A 13,779-nucleotide genomic window follows, 5' to 3' on the forward strand; every position below is an offset into this window, starting at 1 on the left:
ATGTAGTAGAGTTTAAATAATATTAATATATTATTTTAATTTAGGGAAGCCCATTTAAAAAGAATTTCAAAATTACAATTATTTCATGAGCAACTACTAAAGTGAAAACCATCAATAAAATTGAGTAGACAAGAAGGAATGTCTTTTGGTATTGAAATTATCACTGACCAATGTTAGGAATCATGACTAGGCTTCACAAAAGCATTATTTTAGAGACCAAGGAGAAAAAAGTTAACGGAGTGTGAGTGGTCAGTTGAAACTAGCAGAGAATTAAGAAAACCTGTCTAGGGAAAAAGATGATGAGAAACAAATGTATATTGTGTATAAACATTTCTTTTTATTATCATTTTAAGAAATAAAGCATGATAGCTTATATTTAAATATATGGTGACAATGAGACTCAGTCATTATTTTGGATCAAAATCAAATTATTGTGTTGAACAGTAGGTGTGGTAGACAGAAAGGTAAAGGTATCATTAGCCTAAGTAGATTTTAAATAGATAACTACTTGTGCACATTTATAAATAATATCGCTTCTCACCTTCAGAAGTGGAGAAGAAATACATAAATTAATGACAGTTTCAAAATTATATACACATTATTTTGTTAGGAGTCTTAGTGGTATTCTGGAAATTAAATATTAGTTATTAATTACATCAAAATAAAGTATTTAACTAAATAGTTTGACATCTAGAAAATAAGATCTGAGATTTCCCTGTTAATCTTCACTTCACTAAAACCATGCACTAAGCTACTATATATATCTTTTGATAGGTTGGATTGCCACTTCAGATTTGGTATATAATTCAGATTGAGCACAACATCCAACAATAATAAAAGTCATGGAAATTTCAATGTTGGCTTGAGAATTTATGATGGTAACTTATCTTTACACATCCAGCATCCTTGAACAAAATTCAAGCAATGAAAATACATCAGTATGTTCTTAGGGAACATAAAAGCACCAATTCAAAGAGAAAAAAAGACTGATAAAGATGACTTATGACTCAAGTTAATGGAAAAAAGTAGACTTATATTTTAAGACTAGTGAAATCCATTCTTGAATTCATACCATTCACTGTAAAAATAACTAAGAACACTTTGTGTCAAATCTATGTTGTTATGCTTTCACGAGTCTTAAATTTGATAAAATAAAAAATTTTCTGGCAAAAACAAAATAGATTATAATAGAGGAAGCATTAACAACACTTTCAAGTACCTATATTTACATTTGATAAGCTGCCATGGATATACTTTGATTTTTTGAAACTTCAGTTTTCATAACATATTGAATATTGGAATGTTTGTTAAAGTTTCAAAGTTCATATAAATATAAAATACTTAAAAATTATTTAAGAGTAAATTACTTCTTTGTAATTTGTGAAAGGTATGATATAGATAAAATTACTTAAAATAATATATTAATATTATTTAAACTCTACTACATTTTGGTTCCTCAAACATCCAGGTGGTACATTTCTCATGCCTGATGAGTTTTTTTTTTTTTTAAGAAAATGCATTACTAACGTTAACTATTATAACAAGCTAGACTTAAAGTAAATGCCAAGTTACAAAGTCTAAATATTGCTGTATTGAAGTTACATTTGTTACTTTATAAATAGCATAAACATTATACCATGAGATGCAGTCACTGAAGAATTTGAAAATAAGAAAAATTGGGTTGCCCTTTGAGTTAACTCGTAAAATAATCTGTGATAAATTCATCCTCTCTTCTTGGAAGAGAAAGAGTAACTGAAGTGGAAAAAACTGATATTAACATATACAAATAATATGTTGATCAAAAATGTGCCTTCATAAGCATAAACAACAGAAAAAACAAAATTCATAGAGGACATTTTGACAGTGCTTCTTTGACTTGGTTATAAGTTATAAGAAACAAAGTCACTTAAATAGCATGGAGGAAATAATTTTGTTTAAAGTACTTAGTGATGAGTACAAACTCTCTTACCTTGCTTCTTCTTGTAGAATGACTTCTTTGTCCTTACTCTACTAAGCAGCACACCCTCTACTCTTTATCCTTTCTGCTAACATTGGCAGGTGTGCTGTTTCAGTTTCCTTATAATTTCCTTATAATTCCTTATAATTATAATTCCTTATAATTCCAAAGTAATGACTTTATTCCCACTCCCGTTTAAAATCCTGAGAAAGAAAACTGACTAATTCATCATTTTGAACCAAGACACACCATGGTCAGAGATGGTTGGCCAGCATGGAGATCAATGGTTTGGGATCAGATGCTTACTCTTGGTCCAAAATAGCTGAGGCCAGTGGTGAATCCAGAGACATAACCACTTTGCAACAGGAGATGTGGTCAAGACACATATCCTTAAGACTTAACAAGGGCCTGGTAGACAAAGATCAACCTTTCCACTTCAGTTTCTATTCAAGCCTTGTCTAGGGAAGAGTGGTCACTAGCCAAAAAAAAAAAAAAAAAAAAAAAATCATGTCTTTCTGACTGGAAGGTAAGAAAAATTCATATATATTGGAAGTCTGACTCAGTCTTCTTTAATCTCATCCATCAAGCTTGTGAATCTTAAAAGTGATTCTTCTCATTTATACTCCATGCTTTCCCTGCAAACTTCTGATTGTAATCTGTGTCCCCATGAAGCTTATCTACTGGAAGAAAATATATTGAAAAGTGATATGCTGGTCTGGTTTACTAGGCATATATGTCAATTTATAAATTAATAGATATACTTTTTTAAAAACTGTTTCTTCTAATGTTTGTTGTTTTGCATTGATATTACCATGCCCTGTCAACTTTGAGAAGGTCATAAATTCAAGTCTCTGAGCCTGCAAATTTAAGTGCCAGATATTGCAATGAGACAAATTTACGAAGACAAATGCCAGTTGGAAAGAACTCTTGACAGCCAGTTAGCAAGCTGACCTTCCCTAGATGACTGACTTTCTTTCACATGTTTACCAGTCACTTTTTCCTGGTTCATTTTTATCAATGTGATTATACAGAATAGACATACATTATCCTGTGCACACACAGACATAGAAATACATTAAAAAAACACTTACTTTAAAGATTTATTCTTTATTGCAGAAATTAAATTTCAGAAAAATATTTTATGATAATTTTGTGAAAATAGATTTATTTTACATCAATAAAGGAATATGTTCAACTTCTTCTAGATCATTTATTATCACTTGTTATAAAAACATAATCAAACTGGCCTAAGTTTCCTACTTTATGATATTTTGATATTACTCACAGGACACTCCTTCTGAATATTGCACTAATTATTTCTGACACTGTAATATTTATTGTAATATTGGCAACATTTTGACCTAAAACTAGTTTATTTGCTTTTCTTGTGCAGTGGTATTAAAACATAGGGAAATGGTAATTGGAATTCTGCCAATGTTATATATAATGCTTAATTTGTGCTCTTAGTATTAGTTTGATTCAAATGAAATTGTCAATATTCAAATTTTATGACCTGCAAAATGGCAATTTCATATGATTTGGTCTAATAATTCCAAACTGACATTGTATTTAGAAGGATGGCATTGTTGAGTACTCCAATGTATTGCATTGTGCTTCTTAATGCATAAATGTATAATTATTTGCTTCTAGCCAGTTTCTTTGAGGACTGATTTACACTTCCAAGCATATAACATTGTACTTAAGAACATTGAATCTGGAGTAAGAACTGTCAAGTCCTTGCTGCACAATTTAATATGTGTGACCATAAATTAGAACAGTAACAATATGAACCTCATGGGATAATTATGAGTGTCAAGTGAGATAATTCATGTAATTACATAAATTGTATTAGGTAATATTAAGACTTTAATACATAACTATATTTATCTTTTTGTGAGAATACTTTTCTACTCTCAGCAAGTTACAATTATACAATACAGTGTTATGGACTATAATCACTGTGTTATACGTTAGATCCTCAGACTTTATTCAACTTATAGGTGAAAGTTTGTACCATTTTTCCAAACTCTCCCCATTTCCCCCACCTCCCAGCCTCTGGCAACCACTTTTCTACTGTCTGTTTTTATGGGTTTGGCTTATCTTTTTGAAAATTCCACATATGAATTATACCATGCAGTGTTTGTCTTTTTCTGTCTGACATTTCACTTTACATAATGCCCTCCAGTTCCATCCATGTTCTTACAAATGGCAAGATTTCCTTCTTTCTCAAGGCTAACTAATATTCCATTGTATATATATACATACCACATCTTCTTTATCCATTCATCTGTAGACAGACACGTTGTTTCCATTTCTTTTTTTTTTTTTTTTTTTTTTTTTTTTTTTTTTTTTTTTTTTTTTTTTTTTGCGGTATGTGGGCCTCTCACTGTTGTGGCCTCTCCCGTTGCGGAGCACAGGCTCCGGACACGCAGGCTCAATGGCCATGGCTCATGGGCCAAGCCGCTCCGCGGCATGTGGGATCCTCCCAGACCGGGGCACGAACCCGTGTCCCCTGCATCGGCAGGCGGACTCTCAACCACTGCGCCACCAGGGAAGCCCCTCCATTTCTTGACTATTGGGAATAATACTGCAATGAACATAGAAGTGCAGATCTATCTTTGATATCCTGTTTTTCAATCCCTTTGGATATATATCCAGAAGTGGCATTGCTGAATCATATGGTAGTTCTTTTTTTAAATTTTTTGGGGAAACTCCATACTATTTATTATTATTATTATTAATTGTTTCTAAAACCTCATAAACCACTTCCTATCTTCTAAAATAAATAATATAAAAGCATAAGAAAGCCTGCTAGGCAGAAATCTCAAGATAACTTGTGAATCCTTAACTTCAGGATTGTTTAATCTCATGTAAGTCATACACTATGCAGATGCTTCTGTGTAAAAGTGATAATCAAATGCAAAAGTATGTTAATAATCTAAGTAACTTAATCTAATGTAACACAGTTATTGAGACCTTGCTATGTGTAAATCACTATTCTAAGTGGCTGAGGTATGAAAAGAATGTTCCGGAGATGTCATAAATAAAGATAAAATATAAGTTTGCCTAGGAAATATTCAAATTGCAATGAGTATTCAGTTTTAACTATAATCAAAAATCTGTGTAGATTTGTGATCGAAACCAACACTGGAGGTGAATTTGAGAATCATGATCAACAGTCAGCCCAATTGAGACTTCCACTGACTGAAGTCTCAGCCAACATCTCACTGCCTAGCTGACCTAAAACAAGACCTGCCCAGTTGAACCAGTCAATCCACAGTGTCATCAGAGATAATAATGTATTGTTGCTTTAAGGTCCTAAGTTAGGATTATTTATTATGAAACAACAGATAACTAGAGCATCAAACAATTTTTTGTTTTTGTTTTTGCAGCAGACAATAAGCACAAATCAATAATCAAAATTATACTAAAATGATAGCAGTAGTAAGGCTATTTATTTTTGTGTTGAACTTAAATTCATTGAAATAATGGCCAACAAATTTTTCAGGAATAAAGCATTTGTTAAACTATTCTCTTCAGCAGATAAATCATGAATTTAACTGTGCCAAGAAGTTCTGTTTTGGTTTCCTATTCATTTCAAATCATTTGTGGGACATGTTAAGAATATCTAACCTGGAAGTTGTCTACGTATTTTGCTCTCTCTCACATGTTGCCAAAACCTAGGCACTTACTGGATGTGGAAACTTATGGTGAATGGATTTCTGCTCAAAGAGTGTCAACTTCTATACTGATCAATTAGTCTGACCCACACTATGTCTATAGGAGGTTCACACAGTCTGCTTGTTGGTTGCCCTGGGTCCTCCTGATAACAACCAAGGGACGTCCCTGATGAAGTACTCTTTTCCCTAAAATAGAGCATGAACTTCAGGAGACAGTAAAACCTAGAAATAGGAAGCACATTATTTGTATCAAATGTAGCTTTGAGAATTTTAAATGTATAATTGGAGTCCATGGACTGCCCAGAGACATTTTTTAATAACAAAGGCACTGGTGGTGATCATCGCAGACACCAGAGACGGGCATGGAATGCTAACGCTGCTGCTGCAGCCACCAAGAATCCTGTGTGCAAGCACAGGTCACTGTGCACACTGCCCTTCACGGGAGCCTGTGCAGCCTGCCACTGCCAGGGTCCCGTGATCCAGGGACAACTTCCCCGGGAGAACACATGGCGTGCCTCAGGCTGGTGCAACGTCACACCGGCCTCTGTCACCGCAGGCTCGGCCCGCACTCCGAACCCCTCCCTCCCCCTGGCCTGAGTGAGCCAGAACCCCCGAAGCAGCTCCTTTAACCCCGTCTTGTCTGAGCGAAGAACAGACGCCCTCAGGGGACCTACATGCAGAGGCGGGTCCAAATCCAAAGCTGAACCCCAGGAGCTGAGCGAACAAAAAAGAGAAAGAGAAATCTCTCCCATCAGCCTCAGGAGAAGTGGATTAAATCTTCACAAACAACTTGATGTACCCTTCATCCGTGGAATACCTGAATAGACAATGAATCATCCCAAATTGAGGAGGTGGACTTTGGGAGCAATGATCTATATATTTTTTCCCTTTTTCTCTTTTTATGAGTGTGTATCTCTATGCTTCTGTGTGTGATTTTGTCTGTATAGCTCTGCTTTTACCATTTGTCCTAGGAATCTGTCTGTCCGTTTTTGTTTTGTTTTGTTTTTTAATATAGTTTCTGGCACTTGTTATCATTGGTAGATTTGTTTTTTGGTTTGGTTTCTCTCTTCTTTCTTTTTTTTTTAATTACTTAAAATAAATTATTTTTTATTTTAATAACTTTTATTTTATCTTCTTTCTTTTTCTCTCTCTCTCTCTCCTTCTTTCTTTCTTTCTTTTTCTCCCTTTTATTCTGAGCCATGTTGATGAGAGGCTCTTGGGGCTCCAGCCAGGCATCAGGGCTGTGCCTCTGAGGTAGGAGAGCCAAGTTCAGGACACTGGTCCACAAGAGACCTCCAAGCTCCATGTAATATCAAATGGCGAAAATCACCCAGAGACCACCATTCTCAATGCCAAGACCCAGCTCCACTCAACGACCAGCAAGAGACAGTGCTGGACACCCAATGTCAAAGAACTAGCAAGACAGGAACACAACCCCATCCATTAGCAGAGAGGCTGCCAAAAATCATAATAAGGCCACAGACACCCCAAAACACACCACCAGATGTGGACCTGCCCACCAGAAAGACAAGATTCAGCCTCATCCACCAGAACACAGGCACTAGTCCCCTCCACCAGGAAGCCTACACAACCCACTGAACCAACCTTAGCCACTGGGGACAGACAACAAAATCAATGGGAACTACGAACCTGCAGCCTGCAAAAAGGAGACCCCAAACACAGTGAGTTAAGCAAAATGAGAAGACAGAGAAACACACAGCAGATGAAGGAGCAAGGCAAATCCACCAGATCTAACAAATGAAGAGGAAATAGGCAGTCTACTGGAAAAAGAATTCAGAATAATGACAGTAAAGATGATCCAAAATCTTGGAAATAGAATGGAGAAAATATATGATAGCAAAAATATATATATATATATGATAGCAAAGATCAATAAAACTAAAAGCTGGTTCTTTGAGAAGATAAACAAAATTGATAAACCATTAGCCAGACTCATCAAGAAAAAAAGGAAGAAGACTCAAATCAATAGAATTAGAAATGAAAAAGGAGAAGTAACAAATGACACTGCAGAAATACAAAGGCTCATGAGAGATTACTACAAGCAACTATATGACAATAAAACAGACAACCTGGAAGAAATGGACAAATTCTTAGAAAAGCACAACCTTACAAGACTGAACCAGGAAGAAAAAGAAAATATGAACAAACAAGTCACAGGCACTGAAATTGAAACTGTGAATAAAATTCTTCCAACAAACAAAAGCCCAGGACCAGATGGCTTCACAAGCGAATTCTATAAAACGTTTAGAGAAGAACTAACACCTATCATTCTAAACTCTTCCAAAATATAACAGAAGGAGGAACACTCCCAAACTCATTCTACGAGGCCAACATCACCCTGATACCGAAACCAGACAAAGATGTCACAAAGAAAGAAAACTACAGGCCAATATCACTGATGAATGTAGATGCAAAAATCCTCTACAAAATACTAGCAAACAGAATCTAACAGCACATTAAAAGGATCATACACCATGATCAAGTGGGCTTTATCCCAGGAATGCAAGGATTCTTCAATATACACAAATCAATCAATATGATACACCATATTAACAAATTGAAGGGGGAAAACCATATGATCATCTCAATAGATACAGAGAAAGCTTTTGACAAAATTCAACACCGATTTATGATAAAAACCCTCCAGAAAGTAGACATAGTGGGAACTTTCCTCAACATAATAAAGGCCATATATGACAAACTCATAGGCAACATCATCCTCTATGGTGAAAAACTGAAACCATTTTCACTAAGATGAGGAAAAAGACAAGGTTGCCACTCTCACCACTCTTTTTCAACCTAGTTTTGGAAGTTTTAGCCACAGCAATCAGAGAAGAAAAAGAAATAAAAAGAATCCAAATTGGAAAGGAAGAAGTAAAGCTGTCACTCTTTGCAGATGACATGATACTATACATAGAGAATTCTAAAGATGCTACCAGAAAACTACTAGGCTAATCAATGAATTTGGTAAAGTAGCAGGATACAAAATTAATGCACAGAAATCTCTGGCATTCTTATACACTATTGATGAAAAATCTGAAAGAGAAATTAAGAAAACACTCCCATTTACCATTGCAACAAAAGGAAAATATCTAGGAATAAACCTACCTAAGGAGACAAAAGACCTGTATGCAGAAAATTCTAAGATACTGATGAATGAAATTAAAGATGATACAAATAGATGGCGAGATATACCATGTTTTTGTATTGGAAGAATGAACATTGTGAAAATGGCTATACTATGCAAAGCAATCTACAGATTCAATGCAATCCCTATCAAACTACCACTGGCATTTTTCTAGAACTGGAACAAATAATTTCACAATTTGTATGGAAACACAAAAGACCCCGAATAGCTAAAGCAATCTTGAGAAAGAAAAATGGAGCTGGAGGAATCAGGCTCCCTGACTTCAGACTATACTACAAAGCTACTGTAATCAAGACAATATGGTACTGGCACAAAAACAGAAATATAGATCAATGGAACAGGTTAGAAATCCCAGAGATAAACCCATACACATATGGTCACCTTATCTTTGATAAAGGATTCAGAATATACAGTGGAGAAAAGACAGCCTCTTCAATAAGTGGTGCTGGGAAAACTGGACAGCTACATGCAAAGGAATGAAATTAAAGCACCCCCTAACACCATAAGAAAAAATAATGTCAAAATGGATTGAAGACCTAAATGTAAGGCCAGGCACTATCAAACTCTTAGAGGAAAACATAGGTAGAACACTCTATGATATAAATCACAGAAAGATCCTTTTTGACCCACCTCCTAGAGAAATGGAAATAAAAGCAAAAATAAACTAATGGGACCTAATGAAACTTAAAAGCTTTTGCAGAGCAAAGGAAACCATAAACAAGACAGAAAAGCAACCCTCGTATGGGAGAAAATATTTGCAAATGAAGCAATTGACAAAGGATTAATCTCCAAAATTTACAAGTGTCTCATGCAGCTCAATATCAATAAAACAAACAACCCAATCCAAAAATAGGCAGAAGACCTAAATAGACATTTCTCCAAAGAAGATATATAGATTGCCAAGAAACACATGAAAGAATGCTCAACATCATTAATCATTAGAGAAATACAAATCAAAACTACAATGAGATATCATCTCAGACCGGTCAGAATGGCCATCATCAAAAAATCTACAATCAATAAATGCTTGAGATGGTGTGGAGAAAATGGAACCCTCTTGCAGTGTTGGTGGGAATGTAAATTGATAGAGCCACTATGGAGAACAGTATGGAGGTTCCTTAAAAAACTAAAAATAGAACTACCATATGACCCAGCAACCCCACAACTGGTCATATACCCTGAGCAAACCATAATTCAAAAAGAGTCATGTACCAAAATATTCATTGCAGCTCTATTCACAATAGCCCGGAGATGGAAACAACCTAAGTGTCCATCATTGGATGAATGGATAAAGAAGATGTGGCACATATATACAATGGAATATTACTCAGCCATAAAAAGAAATGAAATTGAGTTATTTGTAGTGAGGTGGATGGACCTAGAGTCTGTCATACAGAGTGAAGTAAGTCAGAAAGAGAAAAACAAATACCGTATGCTAACACATATGCACGGAATCAAAAAAAAAATCGTCATGAAGACCCTATGGGCAAGACGGGAATAAAGACACAGACCTACTAGAGAATGGACTTGAGGATACGGGGAGGGAGAAGGGTAAGCTGGGACAAAGCGAGAGAGTGGCATGGACATATATACACTACCAGATGTAAAATAGATAGCTAGTGGGAAGCAGCCACATAGCACAGGGAGATCAACTCGGTGCTTTGTGACCACCTACAATGGTGGGATAGGGAGGTTGGGAGGGAGGGAGATGCAAGAGGGAAAAAATATGGGGACATATGTATATGTATAACTGATTCACTTTGTTATAAAGCAGAAACTAACACTCCATTGTAAAGCAATTATACTCCAATAAAAATTTTTTTTTAAAAAAAGAAATGATTTTATTTTGTTGTAAGAGTAAAACAACAACAACAACAAAAATAAGGACACTTTTGAAACAGAAAATTTTCTGTTTTCTAAGGTAGTGATCCACTTTTTAGAGCTCCTTCTCTTTTTTTCTCTCTCTGTCTCTGTGTTTATACGCACACACACACACACACACACACCTTACATCATTTATCTTATTTGACATATTTTTAAAACAACATGATTAAAAGTGAGAAAAATTCTTTTTTTAATTAATTTTTATTGCCATGTATTTGCTTTATAATGTTGTGTTAGTTTCTGCTGTACAGCAAAATGAATCAGCTATACATATACATATATCCCCTCTTTTTGAATTTCTTTCCCATTTGGGTCACCACAGAGCACTGAGTAGAGTTCCCTGTGCTATACAGTAAATTCTCATTAGTTATCTATTTTATACATAGTAGTGTATATATGTCAATCCTAATACCCCAATTCATCCCATCCCTCCCCTTCCCCCCTTGATGTCCATATGTTTGTTCTCTACGTCTGTGTCTCTATTTCTGCGTTGCAAATAAGTTCATCTGTATCGTTTTTCTAGATTCTACATACAAGCAATGTTATATGATATTTTTTTTCCTCTTTCTGACTTACTTCACTCTGTATGACAGTCTCTATGTCCATCCATGTGTCTGCAAATGGAGCAGTTTTGTTCCTTTTTATGGCTGAGTAATATTCCATTGTATACACGTAACACAGCTTCTTTATCCATTCCTCTGTTGATGTTCATTTAGGCTGCTTCCATATCCTGGTTATTGTAAATAGTGGGGAGCATGTATCTTTTTGAATTCTGGTTTGCTCCAGGTATATGCCCAGGAGTGAGATTGCTGGGTTATATGGTAGTTCTATTTTTAGTTTTTAAAGGAATCTCCATACTGTTCTCCATAGTGGCTGTATAGAGAAAAATTCTTAAAATGATTAGACTGCTGATAGAGAATTTTTTTTCTTTATTTTAACTGTATACAGGCTCATATCTGTTGACGGCAACTGACAATTGTGGTATGCTTGTGGTATGTTTGAAAATTGAATAGAATTTGCAACAGATTAACGTTTTGCAAAGAAAAGAAAATTTCTGATGTTTCAAGTTAAACACCTAACACAGCTGATGAAATTTGGATGTATTTATTTATTTCATACAGTTTGAGGAAAGAATCTTAGTTAAAATGGTTCTGCTTCTCTTTGTTAGCTTCTGTATTTTATGTTGGATTATTGTGGTATGTTATGTTAGCTAGCCTTGTTATTTCATTATGAAAATGAAATAACATGCCTAGTTTTGCATCTTTTCTAACTACATATATAAGGACGTTTAGGTAACCCCTAAAGGCAACCTTCTTACTGATATGGTAAAAAGGATAACGAGTTTCTTAGTAAAGTAATGAAGTACAAATATAGATCCATTTGAAAAATACTTGATGAGCATGACTAGTCTCTCTCTCTCCCCACCCCCCCCCATTTCTTCCTACCTTTATAATAAAGTGCAATTCTTTTCAAGTAATTTCTTTTTTATACTAACTATCATAATCAGTTTTCATAGCACATTAAAAAAGTTGTATTTTCTTTCATTGACACTGTGAGACATTTATAGCAAGATTATTTTCCACAGGGCACTTTAATTTTTTCGTGTTATAATGAGGAAGAGAAAATCTATTTCTCATAGAATACTGATGTTCTTATCCTCATTCTTTACTCTCACTCTCCTACCATCAGGAAAGGATTAGGAGAGCTCACTACAATGAGAACAATGAGTAGAAGAGTGAAAATAGAAAAAGCTCTTAATTCAGACTACTTGGGATTTAATAATCCATTTTATTTTTTCCTTGTACAGTCTCTCTGGGATCCTGGACCAAACTATTCACTATTCATACCTTATCTATATAGAACTTGATATGTATATAGACAGAAATGTATTAATATGTATACTTAATATGTATAAAAATAAAAACTCTTTTTGACCTCAAAACTAAATTTCCTTAGAACTTCCCATTCAGCTCAAAAATAAAAAGCATAATCTTGCTGCCTCTAAGAAATATATTGGCCACATCCAGAATCATTTAGATTTAGCCCCTGTCTAGCTCAAAGCTTATTCTTTGAAATCTCTCCTCTTCTCTGTCACCAGGAACAGTGACAAATGTTGACTCTGCTGTGTGATATGATCATGTACCTCGTCTTCTTCTGTGCATTGGTGAGGTATAGAAGCAGGGCCTCTTCCCCTAATCCTTAACGCTAGCAAATATTCTACACTGTTTATGCCCCTGGGTGGCTACTTGAGCCCTTGGTCAGCCTAGGACTCACCTAGATAAACTAAGTTCCATCAACAGGCAAGCTCACTTTGAGCTGTGCCAGTACTCAAGGCTGTCCTCTCTCAACTCTGGAAGCACTAAGTACTTCTGTAGATGTTGCAGGTAGAAAATTTCTCCTGAGAATCAAAACTAGTCTCTGTGTTCAGAAGCCATCCCCTAACTTCTTGGCAGCATTTCACACCCTAATCCCCTAGGGAAAAGATGCCATTTTTATTCTTTCTTTAACACGTCTTCAAATTCTACTCTCTCATTCCTCTTGTCCATTTTGCTATCTAATCTCTCAACAGGAAGTTGGACGGTATAAGGAAAGAGGATGTAGAACTACTTGCACATCTCTTTAAATACTTGTGTTTTCTACATTGTTAGATCTCTAGTTAATCTTGCAATTTGTTGTCTTGAGTCTATTCTCATTGGTTTACAGGTGGAGTGTATGTGTGGGTAAGCTGGGAGTGGAGGGAACCCTGGGGACTGTGAAGCAAAAATCTTTGTCCTTTTTATTCCATATCTCAAGTTATTGCTGAAAGTAAACATTTTGCATCTCACTTCTTTACAAAAATCTTCTACTGTGGTAATAAATGTACTCTGGTGGCACACCTGAAAGCAAAACATGTCATAGATATTTCGATTCTAGATGACCTATAATTACTAGAGCAAGGTGCACTGTGTTCAGTGTTCTTTTAGATGACTATTTATTGTACAATTTTTTAAAAAGTGGTTTCCATAGCAACCTTGTCTGCAGATAGTTTCAGAATAGGCTTTTACAGCTTCAAATCATGAATATATTGTATCCACTTGGAAAGAAAAGAA

This window comes from Hyperoodon ampullatus (assembly GCF_949752795.1).
Source record: "Hyperoodon ampullatus genome assembly, chromosome: 8".
In the NCBI taxonomy this organism is placed as follows: Eukaryota; Metazoa; Chordata; class Mammalia; order Artiodactyla; family Ziphiidae; genus Hyperoodon; species Hyperoodon ampullatus.